General features: G+C 42.4%; 1 long non-coding RNA gene across 3 annotated transcripts; it reads right to left on the bottom strand.

The window, feature by feature from the left end:
- Positions 1 to 446: 446 nt before the first annotated feature.
- Positions 447 to 22,254, bottom strand: LOC118357625 (uncharacterized). Of its 3 annotated transcripts, none has more exons than XR_008078684.1 (5): positions 22,026 to 22,254; positions 18,428 to 18,468; positions 15,459 to 15,512; positions 2,775 to 2,950; positions 447 to 644 (listed from the first exon to the last, which is right to left on the bottom strand). It is a non-coding gene; the product is annotated as an uncharacterized LOC118357625 (long non-coding RNA). The 3 variants fall into 3 exon arrangements; XR_008078685.1 differs by lacking the exons at positions 447 to 644; positions 2,775 to 2,950 and adding exons at positions 11,404 to 13,949; positions 14,108 to 14,195; XR_008078686.1 differs by lacking the exons at positions 447 to 644; positions 2,775 to 2,950; positions 18,428 to 18,468 and adding exons at positions 11,404 to 13,949; positions 14,108 to 14,195.
- Between the last annotated feature and the right edge of the window lie 371 nt (positions 22,255 to 22,625).

Genomic DNA, 22,625 nt, shown 5'->3' with positions numbered 1-22,625 from the left:
TGGCTTCCCAAACAAAGCTAATGGAGTAGGAGAGCAATGAGCAGCAGCAACATCTCTGCTATCTCTGCGCCAGGATAATGGCTCGTTAGCCTCCTGCACCTCCGACTGTTCATGACGATCTTGGAACAGAGGAGCCAGCCCAGGTTAGCCTAGAATCCTACCCTAGTTGCAGATTCCCTGTACAAAAAATGTAATTTAATAGCATCTAGTTCATAGGAAGAGAATGGACTGGACAACTGGCTACTGTATCAGTGGTTGTTAAAGTTGTGATAGCATTGTGAAGTTCCTCTTTGACATCGAATGCACGTGTTCGTACAACACAGATGTAAGACTCGAGGCTACATACAGCGCTGCTTAAGGAAATGACGGACCCCGGGTTTATGTTTATCGCCAACATGGTGCACAGAAACCTCAGTCTTCTTGTTGCGCTCATTGCTTTGTCTGTTGATGGTGGTGTCTAAAAGCTTCATCCCTTCCCCACTGCCTTCTGCGATAATGTATGAGTAGTCTGGATCCCATGGATGACCCCCAATGTCTGGTTCCTCCTTCGGAAGGTCAGCCTCTGGTTACTGGAAGGGAAGGGGTGCCTGGGATTGGCTGGATGTAAGCAGGTGATTAAGATCGCATGGACGAAGTAAGTAGAGCTGAGGAAGGTAGAGATGGACACAATGTTAGCCACAATACTGATACAATGCCAATTGAACTGTATATAAAAATGACATTATTGCTAGGCAAACCTGTCAAAACAAATCAAGTTATATTTGTCACATGCGCCAAATACAACAGCCCTTAATACTTCTTCAGGCTAGGGTCTATTTTTCTCCATTTCTGCCTGACTGACGTGCCCAAAGTAAACTGCCTGTTGTTTAGGCCCTGAAGCCAGGATATGCATATAATTGGTACCATTGGAAAGAAAACACTCTGACGTTTGTCTTTGTTCAAGGTTTTAGGCTTGTTTCTTCCCAAACGAGGAAAAATTATGAGTTTTAGTACTAGGATACAGACTTAGAAATTAGTCTATGTGTGCGCAACGAAGTGTCACGAAGAATGACGCTGGATGGACGAAGTAGGTACGGGGAGTAAAACATTTAATAATAACGGACATAGACAAGACATGAACAGCATCAAGAACATAAACTAAGACAAAAACAATACAATGAAGCAGCAGGGAACAAAGCTAGGGAACTGACAAATATAGGGGAGGAAATAACAGGTGATGAATGAGTCCAGGTGAATCCAATAACGCTGATGCGTGTGACGAGGGAAGGCAGGTGTGAGTGATGGATGGCAGAAACGTGTGGTGCAGGGTAATCAGGCGCACTCAAGCGCCAGGGGAAGGGAAGAGCAGGAGCAGGCGTGACACGAAGAGGACAGGCACCTGCTAATATCGTTTTCCTATTGAACATACTTCTTTCCGTATGAAATATTATAGTTTAATTACATTTTAGGGTATCTGAGGTTTGGATAGAAACGTATTTTGACTTGTTTTAATAAAGTTTAGCGGTAGCTTTTTAGATTCCTTTATCTGCATGTTGAACGAGTGGATTTCTCAAATCAATGGCGTCAACTAAACAGACTTTTTGGGATATAAAGAAGGATTTTATCTAACCAAAACGACACCATATGTTGTAAATGGGACCCTTTGGATGACAAATCAGAGGAAGATTTTTTTAAAGTAAATGAATATTTAACCGCTATTGGTGAATTTATGAAACCTGTGCTGGTGGAAAAATATTTTGATGTGGGGCGCCGTCCTCAAACAATTGCATGGCATGCTTTTGCTGTAAAGCCTATTTGTAAATCGGACAATGCAGTTAGATTAACTAGAATTTAAGCTTTTAACCGATATAAGACACTTGTATGTTCCTAAATGTTTAATATCCATTTGTATGATTATTTATTTGAATTGCACGCCCTCCAGTTTCACCGGAAGTTGTCCTGCAAGTGGGACGCCTGTCCCAGAGAGGAACCAACAATGCAGTTCAAGAAATAGAGTTAAGAAAATATTTAATAAATAAAGTAAAGTAAAAAAATGAAATCATAAAGTAACACAAGAAAATGACATAACAATAACGAGGCTATATACAGGGGGTACCGAGTCAATGTGCGGGGGTACAGGTTAGTCAAGGTAATTCGTAAAGTGACTGCATAGATAAAACAGCGAGTAGCAGTAGTATAAAAACAAAGGGGCAGTGTAAAAACAATGGGGGGTCAATGTAAATAGTCCGGATGACCATTTGATTAATTGTTCAGCAGTCTCATGACTTGCCGTGCGGTAGCAGAGAGAACTGTCTATGACTTGGGTAACTGCAGTCTTTGACCATTTTTGGGGCCTTCCTCTGAGCTGTTTGAGATGTGAGCTGTTTGAGCGAGCCTGGAACATGTAACGGCTTTCTTCCTGCGAAGGAGAGGCGGACCAAAATGCAGCGTGGTTGAAGTTCATGGTTTTTTAATAGGAAAACTCAACATGAACATAAAGCAAAACAATAAACGTGGCAAAACCGAAACAGCCCTATCTGGTGCAACAAACACAAAGACAGGAAACAACCACCCACAAAACTCAACACAAAACAGGCTACCTAAATATGGTTCCCAATCAGAGACAATGACTAACACCTGCCTCTGATTGAGAACCATATCAGGCCCAAACACAGAAACAGACAAACTAGACATCCAACATAGAATGCCCACTCAGATCACATCCTGACCAAACAAAACATAGAAACATACAAAGCAAACTATGGTCAGGGTGTGACAGAACATCAACTCCTCACCTAAGATGGAAGGCTGCATTCTCAAACAGTGGCGAGGAGTTGGGAGCTCTCTTCACCTCACCATTTTAAATGTGATTTTCTGCTCTGGAAAGGGGGCTGTTGTTTTTGAGATTCTGAGGAGGGTGCTGGAGGGGTAGGACTGCAGGGACATGCTCTGTTTGGGGGAGGGAGGGGAGCTGGGAGAGATGAGAGACAGAGCATTGTTAATGTGGACTACACAAGATTCATTAATGAACTGGAAAACATTAGTTGGTTCACTGACAAAAGTTTGGTGGTCTTTTTGTACACAGCAGTATCTAGGGTAGGGGTGGTAGCAGTGAACAATGTTAGCAAGATTTAATTTGAAGTGTGCCGGAAAAATCATAACTTACCTGAACGTTTAATTGCAATTAGTGATTTCCTTTTGACTTCCCCCTGATAGGTTGATGGAGGGGTGAAGATAAACCCACAGGCAAACTCCATTGGTGGCCATACCACTTAAGGTAAGGACAGTCACCCTGATGTAGACATTTCTGTCAAAATGCCAAACTCTTATTTCTAAGCCTTCTTATGTCATTGTGAATAAATCTTGATTTATTATAGCTGATGCAAGCTATGACAAGCATTTCGCTACACTCGCAATAACATCTGCTAACCATGTGTATGTGACCAAAAAAATTTGATTTGATTTTGATGAAAAAGATGGCTCTGCAGTGGATAGCAGCCGTCTTACGGGATCCTGACCAATTCTGCTATTTTGTGTGTTTTTATATGCTGATCTTTTTTTTAAACATAATGTCACACCCTGATCTGTTTCACCTGTCCTTGTGCTTGTCTCCACCCGCCTCCAGGTGGCGCCCATCTTCCCCATTATCCCCTGGGTACTTATACCTGTGTTCTCTGTTTGTCTGTGGCCAGTTCGTCTTGTTTGTCAAGTCAACCAGCATTTTGTCTCAGCTCCTGCTTTTCCCCAGTCTCTCTTTTTCTTGCCCTCCTGGTTTTGACCCTTGCGTGTCCTGACTCTGAGCCCGCCTGTCTGACCCCTCTGCCTGCATCTGACCCTGAGCCTACCTGCCGTCCTTTACCATTGCCCACTACTCTGGATTATTGACCCCTGCCTGCCTTGACCTGTCGTTTGCCTGCCCCTGTTGCTGTAATAAACATTGCTACTTCAACACAATTTGGGTCTTACCTGAAACATAATGCCTCCTCTATAATTTCTTATGACCGAAAACAGCTTCTAGACATCAGAACAGCGATCACTAACAAACATACTTCAACCAGTTGGCAGCTCTGGACGTTCTTCTTACTCCGGACCAGGCCTTTATCCCAGGGACTCAAAAGAGGACGTTACAGCGAAAGAGAGGCATGCGACCTGGCACCCTGACGAGACTACGTCGACAAGCAAATACACCAACATTGGCGAATGTACTGTAAAGGGAATAATGTTTGTGCTTTTCTTATACCTAATTTCTGTGTTCTAATCATGTGCTGTTCTAAAAAACTATTTTTGTGTTCATGCAAGTGGTTGACTAAACAAATTAGCTGCAATTTGGCAGTACGCCCAGACCTTGTTTTGAGAACAAACAAAAGATATCCCAGTTTCAAGGTCTCAGCTTAGAGAGGAGAAGCCTCGTAGTAAGGTGTTGGTCTGTCACATGTTATGAAACAGTAGTGGTCGGTCATATGAATGAAACAAAACAATAATGATGAATTAATTATGCTAAATCATGCATATATAACTTGTCTGTGTATAGCCGTATATAAGACAACTGCTGGGACCGCCCAGAGAGCTCCTGATTGATGTGTACTATGATGCATTGAGTTGGTTGGAACCTCTCCAGCGCGCTGACAATAAACAATGATTAATTTAAGATGGACTTTGAGTATCCCTGTGTAAGAATTTTCCCAGAACAGTACAATCACTGGAGAAGAAACTGGACGAGCTCCCTTTGGATCTATCCTATCAACGGGACCTGAAAAACTGTAATATACTATGTTTCTCAGAGTCTTTGCTGAACAAGTATATGGATATACACTGAGTTGCACCCTCTTTTGCCCTCAGAACAGTTCATCAGGGCATGGAATCTACAAGGTGTCGAAAGCGTTCCACAGGGATGCTGGCCCATGTGGACTCCGATGCTTCCCAAAGACGTGACAAGTTGGCTGGATGTCCTTTGGGTGGTAGACCATTATTAATACACACAGGAATCTGTTGAGTGTTAAACATCTGTTGAGTGTTAAACATCTGTTGAACTTGAAACACTCAAACCGGTTCAAAGACACTATTTATTGATTTTTCATATATTTAACTTGGCACGTCAGTTTATTCTTATTTACAATGACTGCCTACCCTGGCCAAATCCGGACGACGCGGGGGCAATTGTGCGCCACCATATGGGACTCCCAATCACGACCGGTTGTGATACATCCTGGAGCAAAACCAGGGTCTGTAGTGATGCCTCTAGCACTGAGATGCAGTGACTTAGACCTCTGCGCCACACGGGAGCCCACACTTAAATCATTTGTCTTGACCATTCACATGCATATGTCAATTGTCTCAAGGCATAAAAATCCTTCTTTAACCTGTTTTCCCCCCTTCATCTACACTGATTGAGGTGGATTTAACAAGTGTCATCAAGAACAGATCAGAGCTTTCACCTGGTCAGTCTATGTCATGAAAAGAGCAGGTGTTCCTAATGTTTTGTACACTCAGTGTACAGTTTTTCTTTGCATTGTGAAGACTGGACGGCAGACTCGGTAAGGCGAAGAGAGGAGGTGTGTGTCACTTTGTTAACGACAGCTGGTGCGTGATCTCTAATATTAAGGAAGTCTTGAGTTTTGTTCGCCTTAGTTAGAATACCTCATGATAAGCTGCAGACCAAACTATTTACCAAGAGAATTTATCTACAGTGAGCTTCAAAAGTATTGGGACAGTGACACATTTTTGGCTCTGTACTCTAGCACTTGAAATGATACAATGACTGTGAGGTTAAAGTGCAGACGGTCAGCTTTAAGTTGGGGATATTTTCATCCATATCGGGTGACAAATTCACTTATATATATAATAAAGTAGTCAAACTTTGTAAATAATAATCAGTGAGAAAGTTACAGCGGCATATATTTCTTGGGGGTATGATATTTGTGCAACTGTAACTTTCTCACTCATCATTATTCACGATTCCTTCAGGATTATCCATAATTATGGTAACATCCTCATTAATGTAGAAGTGTTTAGAAACATATTATATTCTTATTACAAGAAATGCGACTCCAAAATGACACAATGCATTCGTTTTTATTGGGCACAAAATAATCTGAAACACAAGTAAAACAAACAGCAAATGCATCCAACAAGTTTGTAGTCACAAGCTTGATGTAATCATTGCGTGCTAAGAATATGGGACCAAATACTAAACTTTTGACCATTTTAATACATATACAGTACCAGTCAAATGTTTGGACACACCTACTCATTCAAGGGTTCTTTATTTTGACTATTTTCTCATCAAAACTATGAAATAACACACATAGAATCATGTAGCAACCAAAATAAAATGTGTTCAACAAATAAAAATATATCTGACATATTTTAGACTATTCAAAATAGCCACCCTTTGCCTTGATGACAGCTTTGCACACTCTTGGCACAGAAAGGGGTCTATGGGGCCATAAGCAAGCAAGAAAATGCATCTTCAGCTGCAGCGTTTCTCATGGTCGGTCTGATGTCTCCACGATAAAAACAACAACTACCGAGCTAAAGGAAAGAGTTGATGCGATACAAGAGAGGATGATGGGTCAGTGGCACGAATTTCAACAGTGGAGGATGCCATCTCCCTTCTGGAGAAGGTGGAATCGTGTCGAAGAACTTGAGAACAGAAAGTAGGAGAAATACGGTGAGATTGGTTCATCTGAAAGAGGGCAGTGAGGATGGTGGTGGACCAATCCCGTGTGGGCAGGAAATCATTGCAGAAGGATTTGGATTTGACGACAGGCACAAATTCGAAATTGAACGAACCAATCGCAGTTTAACCATATGCCGGACAGGATTGGGCAACCGGGAGAACGGTTCTCATCTGCTTCCTAAGATCTGAAGCCCGGGACAAGATACAAAAAAGAGACGAAAGAAAAGGGTGATGTTCAGTGAGAAGACCGTTGGCTGTCTTTTTCCTGGACCTGTCCAAGGAACTGGCAATGAAGAAGTTTGCAACGGCAAAGAAACAACTACACAAGAAGAATGTCAGGCACACACTGGCATTGCAAGCGACCCCTCTACTTGGAAGGGAAAGAAAATGATTTTCAAGGACAATGTGGAAGCAAAGAGATTCCTGCTAGAGCAAAGTGTTTAGCCTAGACAAAGTACACGAAACAAGGTCAAATATAATGGTATGCAGTTTACCATACAAATGAAGGTAGCCTATGTGTTTGCGGGAGGGTTTTTGCTAATTTAGCCTTTCAAGCACGTCATGGACCATAAGGAATTGTGAGTTGAGACTGCAGGTTATCTTCTGCAGCATCAAAGAGAATTCTGTGATGATTAACTCATGGTAAGTCGCTCTGGATAAGAGCGTCTGCTAAATGACTTAAATGTAAATGTATGCTTTGTTTTATTTTGGCTTTGGTTTTCTATGTTTATTTTCACAGTATTATTGTACAGCTGGAGCACACGGTGCCTTCAGAAAGTATTAAGACCCTTTGACTTTTTCCACATTTCTTCAATAAAACAAATTCCTCAGCAATCTACAAACAATACCCTATAATGACAAAGCAAAAACAGGTTTTTAGACATTTTGCAAATGTATTCAAATAAAAAACAGATACCTAATTTACATAAGTATTCAGACCCTTTAATCAGTACTTTGTTGAAGCACCTTTGGCATTGATTACAATATCTAGCCTTCTTGGGTATGACGCTACAAGCTAGGCACACCTGTATTTGGGGATTTTCTCCCATTCTTCTCTGCAGATCCTCTCAAGCTCTGTCAGGTTGGATGGGAAGCGTTGCTGCAGAGCTATTTTCAGGTCTCTCCTGATCTTCAGTCAGGTTCAAGTCCAGGCTCAAGGGCATTCAGAGACCTGTCCCGAAGCCACTCCTGTGCTGTCTTGGCTGTGTGCTTAGGGTGGAACCTTCACCCCAGTCTGAGGTCCTGAGTGCTCTGGAGCAGGTTTTCATCAAGGATCTCTCTGTACTTTTCCCCGTTCATCTTTGCCTCAATCCTGACTAGTCTCCCAGTCCCTGCTGCTGAAAAACATCCCCATAGCATTGTGCTGCCACCACCATGCTTCACTGTAGGGATGGTGCCAGGTTTCCTCCAGACGTGACACTTGTCATTCAGGCCAAAGAGTTCTTGGTTTGGTTTCATCAGACTAGACAATCTTGTTTCTTGTGTCTTCAGGTGCTTTTTGGCAAACTCCAAGCAGGCTGTCATGTGCCTTTTACTGAGGAGGGGCCTCTGTCTGGCCACTCTACCATAAAGCCCTGATTAGTGGAGTGCTGCAGAGATGGTTGTCCTTCTGGAAGGTTCTCCCATCTCTACAGCTCTATCAGAGTGACCATCAGGTTCTTGGTCAACAAGGTCCTTCTTCCCCGATTGCTCAGTTTGGCCAGGCGGCCAGCTCTAGAAAGAGTCTTGGTCTTCTTCCATTTAATAATGATGGAGGCCACTGTGTTCTCGGGGACCTGCAATACTGCAGAAATGCTTTGGTACCCTTACCCAGACCTTTGCCTCGCCACAATCCTTTCTAGGAGCTCCATGGACAATTCGTTCGATCTCATGGCTTGGTTTTTGCACTGTCAACTGTGGACATCATATAGACAGGTGTGTGCCTTTCTAAATCATGTCCAAACAATTGAATTTACCACAGGTGGACTCCAATCAAGTTGTAGAAATGTCTCAAGGATGATCAATGCACCTGAGCTCAATTTTACATCTCATATTACTTATGTAAATAAGGTATCTGTTCTTTGTTTGCATACATTTGCAAAATGTCTAAAAACCTGTTTTTGCTTTGTCATTATGGGTTATTGTGTGTAGATTGATGAGGAAAATATTTTATTCAATCAATTTTAGAATAAGGCTGTAACGTAATAAAATGTGGAAAAGGTCAAGGGGTCTGAATAATTTCCAAAGGCACAGTATTTTGTGAAATGTTAAATAAGAATGTTCATTAGAGTTGTCACGTGTGTTAAATGGGACACGTCATGCTCACAGGCTATAACTACTCAGTGCAAATATGGCTAATGGTTATGTAAAAATAATCTCTTGGAACATAAATTGTTGTCGTAACCAAGTGAAGAGGAAAAAGATTTTGACATACATGTATTAACAATCAAAACAGGTGGATATTCTGTTCATACTGGAATCACATTTAACAGACACAGAGGCAATGAAATTTAGAGGAGGCTGGGCTGCAGAAGTTTAGCTCATTTAATTCCAAACAAAATGGGGTGATTATGCTGATTATTCTGATTATTGTTGCAGTAGAAGATATGAGCCTTACAGACATATGGAGATTATACCTTTTTCTATCATTAGGATGGACTCTTCTTTCCCACTGTCATAATACACACTCCAGAATAGATTTCTTGATATCTAATTTTATGGTTAATAATGTGATTGATTACAAAATTGGGCCCATTGCCCTCACAGATCATTGCCCTCACAGATCATGCTATATTAGAGTTATATGTTGTATTAAACTCCGGAAATGTGAAGAAGGGTAGATTTAGACAACACTAGCAGATGATCTTAGATCCCTTTTTTGGAGATCAACATAGTCTCAACTGAAAATATTTCCACGGTAATGGGAACCTCTAAAGCATATATTAGAGGGGAACTAATAGCACGTGTGACCAAAAAGAAGAGAGAAGGAGCCGAAGCAGTAAAAAGATTAGAAACAGAGCTATGTGTCTTGGAAAGGGTTTTGACAAGACACAGATAGCGCATTTCAAACTTCCTGCAAATGTACATTTCAGTTGCAAGAGATGTATAACAAAAAGGCAGAATATGCACTGTTTCGACGTCGCCCAGTTTTTATGAGGCAGGTGATGAGACAGGCAGGCTACTAGAAACACAACTAGAAATGCAGAACACTTCGAAAGTAATTCCAGAAATTAAAAAGGGCAATAAGATGGTGACCTCATCCAAATATATGTTTTTATGAAGATTTATATACTTCCTGTTCAGGGAGACCCATAGACATGGATACTTTCTTGTCTGGTATAGAATTACCTAGGTAATCAAATAGTCAGGTAGAGGACCTGGACGATACTATAACAGAAGAAGAAGTTAGAGCCACCATTTTGTCTATGAACGCAGGGAAATCACCTGGTCTGGATGGCCTTTCTGTGGAATATTATAAAAAGTATATTGACATTCTTGTACCTGTATTAGCTCAGTTGGTAGAGCATGGCGCTTGTAATGCCAGGGTAGTGGGTTCGATCCCCGGGACCACCCATACGTAGAATGTATGCACACATGACTGTAAGTCGCTTTGGATAAAAGCGTCTGCTAAATGGCATATATATATATACATATATATATATTGACAGTGGTTTACCAGGAGGCATTTAAAAATGGCTCCCTTCCGGACACCTTTTAATGAGGCTTTGATATCGCTCTTTCCTAAAAAGGATAGAGATACGACAGAACCTGGACATTTTAGAGCTATCAGCCTCCTTAATGTGGATTGTAAGATTCTTACTAAAGACCCTTGTGATACGCTTAGAGAAGGCACTACATAATATCATACATAGTGACCAAGTAGGATTTATAAAGAACCGGACCTCAACTGATAATATGAGGAGTCTCTTACATCTCATGTGGTTAAACCGCTCAAATATAGTTCTTACCACTGCTGCCTCCTTAGAACCTGTCACATCTTCTCTTGCTCCTCCCCTACGACGTTGGAGCGTACGACGTTGGAACGTACGACGTTGGAGCGTACGACGTTGGAGCGTACGACGTTGGAGCGTACGACGTTGGAGCGTACGACGTTGGAGCGTACGACGTTGGAGCGTACGACGTTGGAACGTACGACGTTGGAGCGTACGACGTTGGAGCGTACGACGTTGGAGCGTACGACGTTGGAGCGTACGACGTTGGAGCGTACGACGTTGGAACGTACGACGTTGGAGCGTACGACGTTGGAACGTACGACGTTGGAACGTACGACGTTGGAGCGTACGGCGTTGGAGCGTACGACGTTGGAACATACGACGTTGGAACGTGCGGCGTTGGAGCGTGCGGCGTTGGAGCGTGCGGCGTTGGAGCGTGCGGCGTTGGAGCGTTGGAGCGACGTTGGAGCGTGCGGCGTTGGAACGTACGACGCGTTGGAGCGTACGACGTTGGAGCGTACGACGGCGTTGGAGCGTACGGCGTTGGAACATACGACGTTGGAGCGTACGGCGTTGGAGCGTACGGCGTTGGAGCGTCGGCGTTGGAGCGTCACGACGTTGGAACATACGACGTTGGAGCGTACGGCGTTGGAGCGTACGACGTTGGAGCCTACGACGTTGGAGCGTACGACGTTGGAACATACGACGTTGGAGCATACGGCGTTGGAGCGTCGGCGTTGGAGCGTACGACGTTGGAGCGTGCGACGTTGGAGCGTGCGGCGTTGGAGCGTACGACGTTGGAGCCTACGACGTTGGAGCGTACGACGTTGGAGCGTACGACGTTGGAGCGTACGACGTTGGAGCGTACGACGTTGGAGCCTACGACGTTGGAGCGTACGACGTTGGAGCGTACGACGTTGGAGCGTACGACGTTGGAGCGTACGACGTTGGAGCGTACGACGTTGGAGCGTACGACGTTGGAGCGTACGACGTTGGAGCGTACGACGTTGGAGCCTACGACGTTGGAGCGTACGACGTTGGAGCATACGACTTTGGAGCCACCGTTCGGCCGGCTCCCTCGGATGAGGAGAGCGTGAGTGTCCTCGTCTCCTGCCTGACGGGTAGAGCCCTGGAGTGGGCCAGTGAGGAGCGTCTGTTAGTCTGTTCCTTCGATTCACCTGCGTTTCCAGTGGTGCTGGGGATTCCCTGACTGGCTATTCACAATCCTAAGATTTCGTGGAGACAGGGAGCTCCCAGGAGGAGACGTTGGCTATGGAGACATATGTCATGGAAGCCCTGGGACAGGGGTACATTCGGCCCTCCATGTCACCCGTCTCCTCGAGTTTCTTTTTCGTGAAGAAAAAGGAGGGTGGTTTGCGTCCGTGTATTGATTATCGAGGTCTCAATTCCATCACTGTGGGTTTTAGTTACCCACTACCTCTCATCGCTACGGCGGTGGAATCATTTCACGGGGGGCGCGATTCTTCACGAAACTGGACCTCAGGAGCGGTTATAATCTGGTGCGTATTCGGGAGGGAGATGAGTGGAAAACCATGTTTAGTACCACATCTGGCCAATATGAGTACCTCGTCATGCCGTACGGGTTAAAGAATGCTCCAGCCATCTTTCAATCCTTCGTAGACGAGATTCAGATTCTCAAAGACCTGCACGGACAGGGTGTGGTGGTGTGTATTTACGATATCTTGATCTACTCCGCTTCACGCGCCGCGCATGTGTCTCTGAGGCGCAAGGTTCTTGGGCGACTGCTGGAGGCATGACCTGTACAATGTGAGTTTTCCAAACAAGCTGTTTCCTTCCTGGGTTATCGCATTTCCACCTCGAGGGAGGTAATGGAGGGTGACCGCGTCAAAGCCGTGCGTAATTGGCCAACTCTGACCACGGTAAAAGAGGTGCAGCGGTTCTTAGAGTTTGCCAATTACTACCGGAGGTTTATCCTATTACCTCACTGCTGAAGGGGGGGCCACTGCATACAGTGGTCAGCAGAGGTGGACGGAGCATTCCATCGTTTGAAGGCGCTGTTCACCGACGCACCAGTGGTATATTGTTGTGGTCTTCTAAACCGGAGAGCTCCTGCAAAAAGTACACACAGTGAGTGATAGCCATTTATTTATAAGTTCATTCATATTGCACAAATATTCCAAACATATAGGGGTTGTTCAGCGAAGTAAGTGTCTTTTGCATCGTTTGATAATGCAAGTAAGAATGTTGCAACAATATTGAATTTTAAAGGCCTGTTTTATTAAATAAAAGGCCCCTTTAATAATATAGACCATATGGAAAATTCAATAAATCCGATTTTTTATGAGCAAAGATTTGCTAAACTGACAAAAACATTATTTTGACATTATTTTCATGTATTTATTTTTTTACTTCTCTGAAGATTTTAACCCACTTAATCCCAAAGTTTCTCAGTTTTCACCATCATTGCAAATCCCTTGATATTTTGTTGCTTTGACAAATTATTATTATTACTTATTTAATGTTTATTTTTTATTTTTTATTAATTCATGTCTGTACCTCATTTTAAGGTCAACCCTATTAAGTGAAGTGAACTCTTAATTTTTAAAACTTTTTTATAAACATTGAACATACAGTAAGTCAAATCATGATGTAAAAGTAGGTGTGTTGGCAGTTGGTGCTTTGTGGTAGAAAACTGAGTGTGTCTGGCATAACATGTCAACCCTCTTACCCATAGATAGATAGACTATAAATGTTTAACAGTATCATTTTTGGGATGAAGCTTGAATTCAATTGACCCTCCCTGTTGCACACAGCAAGCTTTCATTCCCCAGGTCACAAGCGATTTATGGCAGATTTAAGATTAATTGGTTAAGTTACGGTCAACCCTGTTACCTACTTTGGCATTTATTAGGCACTTACTATAGTATTTTTTTGTATTTACCTCTTGAGATGTGAAAACATGTTTTTTATGAAGTTGACCATGTGTTCTTTGTGCCAGAATGTAAAAATTTGGTGATATAAAATTAGATAATTGAGGGTATCAATCTTTAGATAAAAATTTACATTGCATATTTCAGCATGATGATTATGATAACATTGTGGGCGTTAACATTTCATGTTTATGGTTATTTTGGTAAGATGTCAAAGTCAACTCAAAATTCTAAATTGTTTTTGCACCAAAGTGGATTTGTCAATGAACACATGCACATTTTGTAACACTTGAGGTAACACTTGAGTGTGGGCGTGGCAGGATGACATCATCACTGCACAACAGCCTCAATGTAATTAGCTGGGTAGAAGCCGTCCTTTCCTCCATCCATCATCCCCCTGCACCAGCCCTGGTCATCCTCCTCCCTCAACCTTCAGGAACACTTCACCTGGAATAATACAGGTATGGAAACAAACATGATTCAGGATGATACACTTGAGACATTGGACTGACTAAAGGAACCGTCATCTCTCAATGCTTTAGACATAATGCTGAATTGAACTGAATGCTGAATTGTGTTTTGAAGAGATTGTGGTGTCAGGTTACCTGCTTTAAAGGACAGCTCCTCGCTCATTCTTGGTCAGGGAGGTGACCAAGAACCCGATGGTCACTCTGACAGAGCTCTACAGTTCCTCTGTGGAGATGGGAGAACCTTCACCAATCAGGCCTTTATGGTAGAGTGGCCAGACGGAAGTCATTCCTCAGTAAAAGGCACATGACAGCACGCTTGGAGTTTGTCAAAAGACACCTGAAAACTCTCACCTAAAGACTCTCAGATTCTCTTTGGCCTGAATGCCAAGTATCACGTCTGGAGGAAACCTGGCACCATCCCTACAGTGAAGCATGGTGGTGGCAGCATCATGCTGTGGGGACGTTTTCAGTGTCAGGGCCTGGGAGACTAGTCAGGATCAGTTTTTTATATTTAATAAATTAGCTACAATTTCCAAAACTGTTTTTGCTTTGTCATTATGGGGTATTCTGTGTAGATTGATGAGGGGGAAAAAATATTTTATCAATTTTAGAATAAGGCTGTAACCTAACAAAATGTGGAAAAAGTCTAGGATTCTGCATACTTTCCGAAGGCACTGTATAACACATATTTCACCATGAATTTGGTTAGGTAACACAAAAAGTTACATATCAAATCAAACTTTATTTGTCACATGCGCCAACCTTACCGTGAAATGCTTACTTACAAGCCCTTAACCAACAGTGCAGTTCAAGAAGAGATAATAAAATATGTACAATGTTTACTAAAGTAAAAAATAGGTAATCAGTTTTATTTTGTAATGATTGCACGTTAGCCAATAGAACAGATGGCGGTGGGAGTTTGCCTTCTGAGAATTAATGAATTCTCAATGACGGGGATTTGGGCCTGTTCCTGGGAAAGCAGTATATCCTTATCATTGGACTCGTTAAAAGAAAAAGCTTCTTCCAGTTCGAGGTCAGTAATCACTGTTCTAATGTCCAGAAGTTATTTTCAGTCATAAGGGACGTAAGCAGCAACATTATGTACAAAATAAGTACAAAAATAAGTTACAAACAACACACAAAAAAATAGCACAGTTGGTTTGGAGCATGTAACACGTCAGCCATCCTCTCCGGCGCCGTCTTAACCAAACATTTTGCAGCTTTAAAAAGAAAATAGCATTTGAACTTTTCAGATTTTTTCCTGTTTTCCCATCTTGTCACGACATCCTGGTTGTGACAAGATAGGAAAACAAGTCCTCACGCAAGAACGCACGCACACACACACACACACGCACACACACACACACACACACACACACACACACACACACACACACACACACACACACACACACACACACACACACACACACACACACACACACACACACACACACACACACACACACACACACACACAGCTTACGGTTTATCCTTCTGGACTTTTATTCTTTGTCTTTTTTACAGGTGGGACCCATTCCTGATGATACAGATTAGCGTCAGTGCTTTCTCCTCATTAACTCCGTATCATTTCACACAACACATAGTATGTATACAGTAGTAATCAGAGCTCTATATATGGCTGGTAGTAAAAAGCCTATCAACACTAGCAAAATACTTATATAAATGTTTTTTAGTTTTTTAAAACATTGTCATTATGGTGTATTGTGTGTAGATTTATGAGGAAAAAACAACTTAATACAATTTAGAATAAGGTTGTAACATTTCCAAAAATGTGGAAAAGTCAAGGGGTCTGAATACTTTGCGAATGCGCTGTAGATAGGGCTGTGGTTGTCATGAACTTTTGTCAGCCGGTTATTGTCATGCAAAAGACTGCGGGTCTCACAGGAATGCCCATGAATCAAGCTGCATACAAGTCGCTGATGTGCACCTTTGCAACAGCTACATTTGAGTTTTAGGTTCTAAATAATTGGGTAACAAATGACGGACAACTGTGAAGAGCTCAAACCAAGTTTATTCACCCAAAAGGCCAGACAGCTGAACAGACAAAGACATGTTCACACAAGCACAGGTATTTAACCCTTCCTCCTATTTAAGTCTCCTCCTTACTCATCTGAACAGCCAATACACCTCTGTTGCTAGACAGAACTTTAGTGATATCTGTTCTTCCTCACTTCATCTGACCTGACCTTGGCCCAAATTCCCCACTCCTCCCCAACTCACGGCTGTCCTGTTGACTTGAACCAGACTGTGACCGTACTCCTTTCCATAGGATCTCTGATGTCTAACAATAACATATTCTGACAGAATGTAAGCATTCTACATTCCCTTCTCTCTCTCAGTGACATGAATAAGAATATTTCATATTTTCAACTTTAGAAGTCTGAAGCCATCAAAACAATCAAATAAATCAATTGAATATACACCATCACGTTAAATCCAATTAGGCCGGTCTAAATAAACATTCCGATATGAAGAGAATGTATTTCAGAAGAACAGAATATGAGATGGTCTACTGTATGCTGTCTTGCTATGCTCCGTAGGCTGTAGGCTTGTTTGTTTAGCTGACAAGATCTGCTTATAAGTCCAACGACATTATTTTATATGACATGATTTTATTGTAGAAGAATATAATTGAACTATAATTGATTAATAAAACAGAAATTATATATTTTATATATTTTTTCTATTCCGGAACAAATGCACATATGAGCATAAACATGATCATTTGAAACAGGTCCTATATGCTAGATTTAGAGTTATTTGAAACAGGTCCTATATGCTAGATTTAGAGTTATTTGAAACAGGTCCTATATGCTAGATTTAGAGTTATTTGAAACAGGTCATATATGCTAGATTTAGAGTTATTTGAAACAGGTCCTATATGCTAGATTTAGAGTTATTTGAAACAGGTCCTATATCCTAGATTTAGAGTTATTTGAAACAGGTCCTATATGCTAGATTTAGAGTTATTTGAAACAGATCCTATATGCTAGATTTAGAGTTATTTGAAACAGGTCCTATATGCTAGATTTAGAGTTATTTGAAACAGGTCCTATATGCTAGATTTAGAGTTATTTGAAACAGGTCCTATATGCTAGATTTAGAGTTATTTGAAACAGGTCCTATATGCTAGATTTAGAGTTATTTGAAACAGGTCATATATGCTAGATTTAGAGTTATTTGGCAAATTTAGTTGTGATATATAAAACGTACAAAGTCTTAGAAATCAAAACATACACTATTTATACAAAAGTATGTGGACACCCCTTCAAATTAGTGGATTTGGCTATTTCAGCCACACCCATTGCTGACAGGTGTATAACATCGAGCACAGACAAACATTGGCAGTAGAATGACCTTACGGAAGAGTTCAGTGACTTTTAACGTGGCACCGTCATATGATGTCATCTTTCCAACAAGTCAGTTCGTCACATTGTTGCCCTGGTAAAAGTTGCCCTGGTTAACTGTAAGAGCTGTTATTGTGAAGTGTAAATGTCTAGGAGCAACAACAACTGCTGAAGCGCGTAAGAATCATCTGTCCTCGGTTGCAGCACTCACTACTGAGTTCCAAACTGCCTCTGGAAGCAAAATCAGCACAAGAACTGTTCATCTGGAGCATCAGGAAATGGGTTTCCATGGCCGAGCAGCCGCACACAAGCCTAAGATCACCATGCGCAATGCCAAGCGTTGGCTGCAGTGGTGTAAAGCTTGCTGCCATTGGACTCTGGAGCAGTGGAAATGTGTTCTCTGGAGTGATGAATCACGCATCATCTTGCAGTCCGACAGATGAATCTGGGTTTGGTGGATGCCAGTGGATTGCTACCTGCCCCAGTGCATAGTACCAACTGTAAAGTTTGGTGGAGGAGGAATAATGGTCTGGGGCTGATTTTAATGGTTCTGGCTAGGTCCATTAGTTCCAGTGAGGAAATCATAACGCGACAGCATACAATTACATTTTAGACGAGTCTGTGCTTCCAACTTTGTGGCAGCAGTTTGCAGAAGGACCTTTCTTGTTTCAGCATGACAATACCCCCATGCACAAAGTGAGGTCCATACAGAAATTGTTTGTCAATTGGTGTGGAAGAACTTGACTGGCCTGCACAGAGCCCAGACCTCAACCCCATCGAACACCTGTCGGATGAATTGGGATGAATTGGAATTAATTGGAATGCTGACTGCGAGCCAGGCCTAATCGCCCAATCAAGTCTGAGCAGCGATGTTCAAACATCTTGTGGAAAGCCTTCCCAGGAGGCTGTTATAGCAGCAAACGGCAGACCAACTCCATATAAATGCCTATGATTTTGGAATGAGATGTTTGACGAGCAGGTGTCCACATACCATTGGTCATGTAGTGTAGATAATCCGTTAATGGTAGCCTCAAACTATTGTAAAATGTTATGTTGATCTTTTTATCTGTAACTTCCTCCTCACCATCCAGAAACTCTGCATCCTGTTGTCCTCGGGGGGGTTCTCTGGGGAGCGTCGACATTTTTGGGGACGTCATAGAAGAAGAAAGGGAAAGATCACGAACAACCTCCTTACAGTGCTTTCACAGAGATTGCATCATTACATGAAGTATATCAACAGATATATTATTACCCAATTGTAATGTGTCTTAGCTCATAAATCTGAAATGTGCATGCCAGTGACCATACTTATTTAAATGTTTAACATTTTTGGCTTGATGACATAATTAGTGAAGATTTGTACAAAATTTTCTCAAATTCAACATGATTAAATATGATTGGGAATAAACAGAATTTCATTGAAATGGAACAAAAAACATCCAACTCTTACAGTGAGCCTACAGTGCTGGAACCAGCAGCGACTTGATGAAACATTATTAGGGGTTCACAGCGAAACCGTGAAACCTGTTATTCACTGGATTCCAATTATTTTTTCCTTTACATGGCCAAATAACTCAAGCCTAGATTGGTAACTTTTTTCCCCAATTAGGCACACAGAAACTTTATCTAAAATAATAGCACAGATTGGCCTAAAGGGGGCGATGTTGTAAGCAGTCTGAGTTAAACCCTCATATCCGGTGCTCCGTTTGACATAGAGACTTTAAACTTTGTATGGAGGTGTTTTTTCTCATGTTGAACAAATTTGCCTCAAGGACCAATAACATATACAGTGCAATCGGAAAGTATTCAAACCCCTTCACTTTTTCAACATTTTGGTTCGTTACAGCCTTTATTCATCAGTCTACACACAATACACCATAATAGCAAAGTAAAAACAGGCTTTTCATTTTTTTTGTGCAAATGTACAAAAAAAAAAACATTCATATCACATTTATATAGGTATTCAGACCCCTTACTCAGTATTTTGTTGAAGCACCCGTGGCAGCGATTACAGCCTCGGGTCTTCTTAGGTATGACGCTACAAGCTTGGCACACCTGTATTTGGGGAGTTTCTCCTGTTCTTCTCTGAAAGTCCTCTCAAGCTCTGTCAGTTTGGATGGGGAGCGTCGCTGCACTGCTATTTTCAGGTCTCTCCAGAGATGTTCTCCTGCTTTGTCTTGGCTGTGTCCTTAGGGTCGTTGTCCTGTTGGAAGGTGAACCTTCAACCCAATCTGAGGTTCTGAGCACTCTGGAGCAGGTTTTCGTCAAGGAACTCTCTGTACTTTGCTCCGTTCATCTTTTCCTCGATCCTGACCAGTTTCCTAGTCCCTGCCAATGAAAAACATCCCCACAGCATGATGCTGCCACCATCATGCTTCACCGTAGAGATGGTGCCAGGTTTCCTCCAGATGTGACACTTGGCATTCAGACCAAAGATAATCTTGTTTCTCATGGTCTGAGAGTCCTTTAGGTGCCTTTTGGCAAACTCCATGCAGGCTGTCATGTGCCTTTTACTGAGGAGTGGCTTCCGTCTGGCCACTACCACGAAGGCCTGATTGGTGGAGTGCTGCAGAGATGGTTGTCCTTCTGGAAGGTACTCCCATCTCCACAGAGGAACTCTGGAGCTCTACAGAGGAACTCCGAACCATCGGGTTCTTGGTCATCTCCCTGACCAAGGCCCTTCTCTCCACATTGCTCAGTTTGGCTGAGCGGCCAAACACCTACTCTTTCCAGGGTTTTTCTTTATTTGTACTATTTTCCTTCAAGACTGTTGGAAAAGCATTCCAGATGCATACCTCATGAAGCTGTTTGAGAGAATGCCAAGAGTGTGCAAAGCTGTCATCAAGGCAAAGGGTGGCTACTTTGAAGAATCTCAAATCTCAAATATATTTTGATTTGATTAACACTGTTCTGGTTACTACATGATTCTCTATGTGTTATTTAATAGTGTTGATGTCTTCACTATTATTTTACAATGGACAAAATAGTAAAAATAAAGAAAAACCCTTGAATGAGTAGGTGTGTCCAAACTTTTGACTGGTACTGTTTATAAACTCAATACATTAAGTCATGACTTTAAGAATGATTACCTGCTGCATTTAAAGATAACCAACCTACAGCACTAGACTAAACATCACTTGCATCATCCTTGTGGTATTGAGAGATAAACATGGTAATGCTTTCACTGGTTGAACATAAAGGAAGAGAGTTCCTAAATGATAGAGTGCTTGCTCTGTTATCCAACTGATATGGTGTCTTTTCTGTCATCCTGTGAACCCAATTCATTGCTGCTCGCAGCTATAATTTATACATTACATTGCTGACGTCCGTGCTAAATCGGAACCTATCGGGAGTAAGGGGGAGTACCATTCCGAGACTGGAATTCATAGGCTGGAATCTAACAGCAAGAATAGAACACCCCAGCTCCAACATTCTTCATGCTGCTGTCCAAAAATAATCAGGAGGGAAAGGTCATCTTTCTCTGGCTCTGACTAACGGCCTCCCTATTAGCTGAACCATCTTCTCCTCTCACTTGCAGTATGTCCCTTTAACATGGAAAACATGACAACAAAGTGCGAGGGGAGAAAGTTTGGGTTTGGAAAACAATGAATAGGCTTACTGTAGTTCTAAGTCAAAGCTTTGTTTCAAATTAACACAAGGTTATGTCAGTATAAGACGTTTTCTGACCAGTACAAGATAATACTAATTAATACTAATAATAATATTTTTGGGGTGGCAGCGTAGCCTAGTGGTTACAGCATTGGACTAGTAACTGAAAGGTTGCAAGATCAAATCCCCAATGGTACAAATCTGTTGTTCTGCCCCTGGACAAGGCAGTTAACCCACTGTTCCTAGGCCGTCATTGAAAATAAGAATTTGTTCTTAACTGATTTTTCATACAGGCCTATTATTGTCTCCGTAAGACATTGGGCACTTTATTTTCAGAGTGACCATTTCCTTTGTGGGAAACCGAATAACCGTACTTCATCACTGGACTAAAGCCGAGAGAAGAGAAGAACCAAGGTTCTGACTCACTACAGTCCTCCCCCTTGCTGCTGTGTTTATCTAGCCTGTCCCTCTCTCAGCTGGTCTTGTAAGTCATGACATAACAGTTCAGTAGGCCTACTGTTGATGAATGTCACAGAATTGTTGTTCTGGTTCAAATATAGTCCTACTATATCCACTTTGTTTCATTATATCAGCATGCTGAGGTAAGGTGGGTAGGGGACTAGGTTTTGTTAGTATCAATTGGCTAGTTTGTCTTTGCTCAGTTTCATAACACTGAACAGTTAGACTATAATTCCAATAAAAATACATTTAAGTTGTGTTAAAGTCATTGAAATAATAAAGTCCTCGTTCAAACATGACAAAAATGAAAACTATGTCTGGGAGAAATCATCAGTTACATGTCTCTCTGAATCACTAGTGATTACTCGAGTGACCACTTGTTAGTTCTTGGGCCATTCAGACTTTCTCTCTGTCTCTTTTTCTCTCCGTGTCTCTTCCACAAAACATTCTCCTCACTCACTGACACAATTTCCCCTGTAAAGTTACACACACCAGTGTGATCTGAAAGAACGAGTCACCAAGTCAGAGCCAACAAAAGTAAGACAAAGACAGTGAATTTGCATAAAAATCATACAATGATTGGTAGGCAAGAGGCAAATAAAGATCATTCTTACCTTTCACTCCTCCACTGTTAGCAGTGTTGTTCTATCCTAATACTCATTCCACTCTCGGTCAACTGTCTTGCTGTTTTCTGAAGTTGTTATTCAAGTTTTCCTCTATTCACTCACTCTCTCCCTGTCCTTCATTTTTTCTTCCCTTAGTTTCCTTGAAACTCTGTGTCAGATGATTTGTTTCGTCTACCTCTTCCTGCTCTCTCACTGTCCCTCTCTCTCTCGCTCTCTACAACTGCTACTGTATAGTCCATTACAAAAACAGCTAGAAGAAACTTCCTCCTCCTTTCCCTCCCTCCCTCCCTCCCCCTCCCTCCCTCCCTCCCTCCCTCCCTCCCTCCCTCCCTCCTCCCTCCCTCCCTCACCCCCTCCCTCACCCCCTCCCTCCCTCCCTCCCTCCCTCCCTCCCTCCCTCCCTCCCTCCCTCCCTCCCTCCCCCCTCCCTCCCTCCCTCCCTCCCTCCCTCCCCTCACCCCCTCCCTCCCTCCCTCACCCCTCCCTCCCCCCTCCCTCCCTCCCTCCCTCCTCCCTCCCTCCCTCCCTCCCTCCCTCCCCCTCACCCCCTCCCTCCCTCCCTCAACCCCCTCCCTCCCTCCCTCCCTC

This window comes from Oncorhynchus keta, chromosome 24, assembly GCF_023373465.1.
Source record: "Oncorhynchus keta strain PuntledgeMale-10-30-2019 chromosome 24, Oket_V2, whole genome shotgun sequence".
NCBI classification, from domain to species: domain Eukaryota; kingdom Metazoa; phylum Chordata; class Actinopteri; order Salmoniformes; family Salmonidae; genus Oncorhynchus; species Oncorhynchus keta.
The sequence above is the reverse complement of the archived record's forward strand: the minus strand, read 5'-3'. Positions and strand labels throughout refer to the sequence as shown.